The sequence below is a fragment of the Elephas maximus genome, chromosome 9, assembly GCF_024166365.1.
Source record: "Elephas maximus indicus isolate mEleMax1 chromosome 9, mEleMax1 primary haplotype, whole genome shotgun sequence".
NCBI lineage: Eukaryota > Metazoa > Chordata > Mammalia > Proboscidea > Elephantidae > Elephas > Elephas maximus.
The window spans coordinates 24,444,345-24,450,750 of NC_064827.1; positions in this window are offsets into that span (position 1 = coordinate 24,444,345).

The following is a 6,406-nucleotide window of genomic DNA, read 5'->3' on the forward strand; positions in this document are numbered from 1 at the left end:
TTTGTATTTACACTGTGATGTTAGTGAAAAGTCACAAAATTGTACAACATTGCAGCTAGAAGAGACATTAGAGATCTCGAGACGAGATTAAGACACAAAACTGGCAATGTCTCTCATTTTACCTTCTCAATTTGAATGTAAGGATTCACTGTCAACATTTCAAAAGGGGGTATTTTACTTAGAAGTCTAGATTTCCTTTTGTTGAAAAGATAGAAGTTGTCAGACTTATGGGCAAGGGCTGAACATAGCACCAATAGGTTGGAGCAGAATGGTTGCTGCCCCCTTCAGATGGGGCTGCTCTCTGTGGTCCAATCACTAATCACTACCCTGGCCCACTTGCCTCGTTTAGGTTACACACTTGCCTCCTGTACCCTTGATCCAGACCAAATGAAAAATAAAACAAGGCTCAGAGAGGTAACGTCACTTGCTTAAGGCCACTAAGCCAGTTAGTAGCAATGCCAGCATCATCAAAGAGGCCTCGAAACGAGCACTCTTTGTATTAACCTTCATTTTATAGCATGTGAGCAAGTGGGTTTTGTGTACCAGTATGACCATGACCTCCTTTATAGCCTGAAATGTCCCAGGATAGTCACTCGCCACCTTTTTTGTGCTCTAGGTCATAATTAACATTTGATGTCTGCAAGCCAGACACCTGACCCAGCATAAATCCTGAGCCCACTGACAGTAACTCTTCTTTCTCTCTCACTAAGAATAAAATACCAGAATGCAAACGGGGGAGGATGATTACTTTATAACGATAACATCAAATTTGCTTTAATTGATAAAAGAACTACCTAATTAAAATGTTAAATACTTTATAGTTTTCCTATCAGACATGCCTCATAGAGACGTGATGAGGCACCTTCACAACCACTACCCTAAAAAACAGAAAACTACAGAGAGCGTATTTTCTGAACACTGAATCACAACACATGGTATAACCAAGAACCAAGAACTTTTTTTTTTTTTTTTGAGCTTAAGATTTTGAAAAAAAATTTTTTTCAATGAATTTTTTTGAGTGGGCCTATGACAAATAATAAAAATATATACCATCTAACAATACCTGATCCCTATATCCGCAGGGTGTACTTCTTAGAAATTTCCCTAGAAAATAGAATTTGATGACAATAACTGCTGTGTTATCATCACCATTAAGTGTTCTGTGCAGCTTGCACTCCTTTGCAGTGCTTTGTTCTTCAGATAGAGGGGACACCCACCCTCTTCGCTTCTGCTCCTAAATGGAGATAGGCCTGAGGACGCTCATACAGCGTCACAAAGTCAACACAGTAAATAATTGAGAAGCTCACTCGTACATTATGCACATGTTGAGTCTACAGTTACCCTCTTGGCATGCACAGAAGAGGTCCGTATTCAGTCAGGCTCCAGGCTCATCTACAGAAGCAGTCTTAGTGGAACTTATTTCAACCAAAGCACTATCTTAGTTGGGCAATGAGGGCGCTAGACTCGATGTTAGGGTGTTCGGACCCCCTGTGCTGGGTTTCCCCAAAGTCAGATTCACAGACTTCTTTGGAAGCATTTTAAACTGGGTCTTCTCCTTCGCGAGAATAAATACTGTTACCATGGTAGGGCAATGGCGGCACCTCAGTTAAGCAAGACCTCTCTTGGGGCAATGGTTTTTCCCAACCTTAGGTTAAAATTGTTGTCATGACAAGTGATAATAATTACCATTTACTGAGGTCTAACTATGGCTCTGCTCTGTGCTCGGTATGACAGATATATCATCTTAGCTCACCCTCTTTAAAAAAAAAAAAAAAGTGTGGTAAAAATAAACATAACATTGGCTATTTCAACTTTTTTTTTTTAACATGTACAATTTAATGACACTAATTATTTTCATCATGTTTTCCAAATTTTTTCATTGTCCTTAACCGGAAATCAATGACCCCTTAGTGACTCCTCAATCCCCCTTCCCTCCTGCCCCTGGTAACCACGAATAAAATTTAGCCTCTCTACCTTTGCCTATTCTTACATATTTCATGTAAGTGGGCATCATACAGTCTTTGATTTTTTGTGACTGATTTATCTCACTTTTCAACTTGACCTCTTTTAAAGATGAGGCAGCTGCGGCTCAGAGCAGTTAAGTAACCACTGGAAGGTCAGGCTGCTCATAACCCAGGTCTTTCTGATCCCAAGGCCCATGGCCATAGCAGAACAATACAGGCAGCAAGAGCACACCGTAAGCTGTAACTGTCCAGTTGAATGTAGCCCCTTCCCAGGAGTTGCCTAGGGAGACTTCACGCGAATACCTTAAAGTACCTTTATCGCTCTTCTTTTGTAATTGCTTTTAGAACTGCAGGAACATTCTTTTAAATATTATCAATAAGGTAGATCTTCCTCCTTTGAATGAGGATTTGAGTTTTGGGTATAATCATGATTCATTCAATACCCTGTGGTGATTAAAAACTTATCGAGCTGGGTAAACCAGTTTGGGTCGAAAACAAGGCATGGCAGAATGTAACAAGATTATTTTCATTCTCCACCATGTATAATGGTTAAGAAAGTAATGGAACAGAAGCTTTCAACTTGGACTTAAAGGCACTGAGGTTTTGGGTTGAAATCTTGGCTTAGTCACCCACAGCTCTGTGACCCTGGGCAAGGCGTGTAATAATTTGTAGCTGAGGTTTCCTTACCTGTGAAAACAACTAAGAAAATAATGTCTGCTTCATTGTGGGGTTGTCTGGGAATCAAAAAATGTCATGTCAAAATATGTAGGACTATGTCTAAACTGGAAACCTTGGTGGCGTAGTGGTTAAGAGCTGCGGCTGCTAACCAAAAGGTCGGCAGTTCAAATCCACCAGGTGCTCCTTGGAAACCCTATGGGGCACTTCTACTCTGTCCTATAGGGTCACTATGAGTCAGAATTGACTCGATGACAATGGGTATATCTGAACCATGGCCCTTTCTCAATAAATATTTCCTGAATGTAAATATCAGATTATTATTTGTCTCTATCTTCAGCCTTCAAATGTGATGAGATACAGAAAACAGGAGTATGGTCTGTGTCAAAGAAAGGCCTTGGAATAAAGGCTAGCAATCTGCTTCAGAAAAATCAGCCATTGAAAACTCCACGGAACATTGTTCTTCTCTGACACATATGGGGTTGCCATGAGTCAGAATTGACTTGATGGCAACTGGTAAAAAAGAAGTTAAAACCAAGAGAGCTGTCTTCAGATCCCTGATGCTAAAGGAGATGAGTTTAAGGAGGGATGTGGTGTGGTTTGAAGTTTCTGGGGGCAATTTCTATCTCAAGTTTACTCCTACATCTTGAGTAAGTACTCCCCTTCCTAAACATTTATGGGGTACCTGTCCTGTGCCTATGCTCAAGGTGAGACACAGGAGACTGTACTTGCCCTCAGGAGCTGTCTCCAAAGGGTTGGTTTGGTGATAAGCATAGAATGATGCTTCCAAAATGTTAAGAATTCAGAATACCTCAGTACCCATCTACACATGAAGTGTGTGTCATCTATAGTCAAAGATACCATCTTTCCTCAAGCAACAAATGAGCACTTACAATGTCCAGGAGGTACAGTGTGAACACAACAAGCAATATTATAGCACAGAGGAAAGAGACCTGGGTGGGAAGGGTTCAGGAGAATAAGGGGATAACTAATAGGAATATAGAGTTTGCGTACTATTGTTCTGAGTGCACAGGTCTCCAGGCTGCCCTGTGAGGTCAGGAGGATGGTCTGAAAGTTCTGGAACACTTATAGGAAAGTGTTTACCAAAAGGGAGAAAAGAGGAGTTCGCGAAACTGTTTTTGAGGTAGAGTAAATGAAAGGTATCTGTAGAGGCTAGGGAATGGAGCAGCCTCTGAGGGGAGCTGTAAAGCTTTGGCAACTGACCTAGAACCTACTCGGGCTCTCTTCTTCTTAGCATCCAGAAGCCTGCATGCTTTGAGTCTTGTTTTCTTCTTCAAGCTGGCTTATGTTCATTTTCACTTTCTACCATTCATTAAGCACCTTAACTCATTTAATCCTCAAATAACCCCATAATACAGGCACAATATTATCTCCATTTTACAGATGAGAAAACTGAGGTGCAGAAAGATTAAATAACTCACCAAAAGGCGGTAGCTCACAAGTGTCAGAGGCAGGAATTAAACCTATGCAGTGTGGGTCCAGAGTCTCAGCTCTTAACCACCAATTATATGCAAACTGTTTCTTCTCTCCAGCATACCCCTCTCCCTCAGCAGAGTGGTATTGCCCACCTTTGAAATTTCTCCTTCCTTCCCTGAGGACATGTTCTAGGCCTCACAACTCTCTAACAATGAGCCCTAAAGGTGGACAACCTTGACACAACTACAGAGCAATGCTAAAAGGCTGGTCAGGATTCAGTCACTAAGGAAAAATGAGGCACCTCAGCAACCTTGACCTAATTCTTCAGATCCCTGAAATGGTTAAGATCTAAGTGACTGTCCTTGTCTCTCTTCCCAGGCTTTAAAAAAATAGTTTGTTCATACAATGGAATATTATATAGCCATGGAAAGCACAATGCTTATAGAAAAGGATGATGCATATAACATGTATACAGAAAAGTACATGTCGTAGGTACATACAACTAGACAAATTATCCATGTAATTATAATCCATATTAAAAATAGATTAATATTTTGTCCATTTTTAGTTAGGCTTTTCTGTCTTATTGTTATTGATTTGTTGGAGTTCTCTACATATTCTGGATATAAGCCCTTTGCCACTTATATCTGTTGCAGATATCATTTTCCACTTTGTGGCTTGCAATTTCACTTTAATATTGGATGATTTTGTTCATCTTTTTTTTATATAACAACTTTATTGAGGTGTAACTGATATGCAGTAAACTCCACATATTTAAAATGTAAAATTTGTTACATTTCGACATATGTGTACACCATGAGATCATCACCACAGTCAGGATAGGATATACCACTCCTAGAAGTTTCTACGTGGCCCTCTTGGTAATATCTCCTTCCTACTCCCCTCCTTTGCAACCACTGATCTGCTTTCTGTCATTATAGCTTAGTTTGCATTTTCTACAATTTGGTATAAATGGAATCTCATAACATGTACTCTTTTTTGTCCGTACTTCTTTCACTCAGCATAATTATTTTGAGATGCATCCATATTGTTCTATCAATAGTTCATTTTTATTACTGAATAGTAGTCCATTGAATGATATATGACAATATATCCATCACCTTGGCGATGGGCAATCAGGTTGTTTCCAGTTTTTTGCTATTACATATAAAGCTGCTATGAACATTCATGAACATACACATCATTGTATGAACATATGCTTTTAATTATTTTGAGTGAACACCTAGGAGTGGAATTTCTGGGCATATGGTAGGTATACGTTTAATTTTTAAGAAACTGTTTTCCAAAGTGGTTGTACCATTTTACGTTCCCAACAGCAATACCTGAGAGCTCTAGTTTCTCCATATCCTCACCATCACTTGGTAGGGTCAGTTTTTTTAATTTTAGGGATCCTAATAGGTGTTATGGAAACCCTGGTGGCAGTTCGAATCCACCAGGTGCTCCTTGGAAACTCTATGGGGCAGTTCTACTCTGTCCTATAGGGTCGCTATGAGTCGGAATCGACTCGACGGCACCGGGTTTGGGTTTTTTTTGGAATAGGTATATAGTTGTATTCCATTATTTTAATATTTGTTTACCTAATGACTAACGGCGTTAGCATGAGAATCTTTTTATGGATGCTGTTGTGTGAAATGTCCGCTGAAATCTTTGCCCATTCTTTAAATTGAGTTGTTTGTATTCTCACTGTTGCATTTTTATTTTTTTGTATATTGTGGATACAAGTCCTTTATCAGATATTGATTTGCAATATTTTCTCCCAGACAGTGGCTGTTGTTTTCAGTCTCTTAATCATGTCTTTTGAAGAGCCAAACCAAAAAACCTGTTTCTGTCGAGTCGATTCTGACTCACAGCGACCGTATAGGACAGAACAGAACTGCCCCATAGAGTTTCCAAGGAGCGGCTGGTGGATTCCTACTGCTGACCTTTTGGTTAGCAGCCAGACGTTTAACCACTGTGCCACCAGGGCCCCTTTTGAAGAACAGAAGTTTTAAACTTTGAATACATCCAATTTATCAATTTTTAATATATGGATTATGCTTTTGGCTTTGTATCTAAATCACTACCTAATTCAACATTTTTTTAAGTTTTTATAGTTTTATTTTTATATTTTGGTCTATAATCCAATTTGAGCTAAATTTTGTATATAGTGCAAAATATGGATTGAATTTTTTTTTTTTTTTTTGCATACCTACGTCAAATAGTTCCAGCATTATTTATTGAAAAGATTATCTTTTCTCCACTGGATTGCCTTTATAGCTTTGACAGTTGTGCTTATATGTGTTGGTCTATTCCTGGACTCCATCCAATTC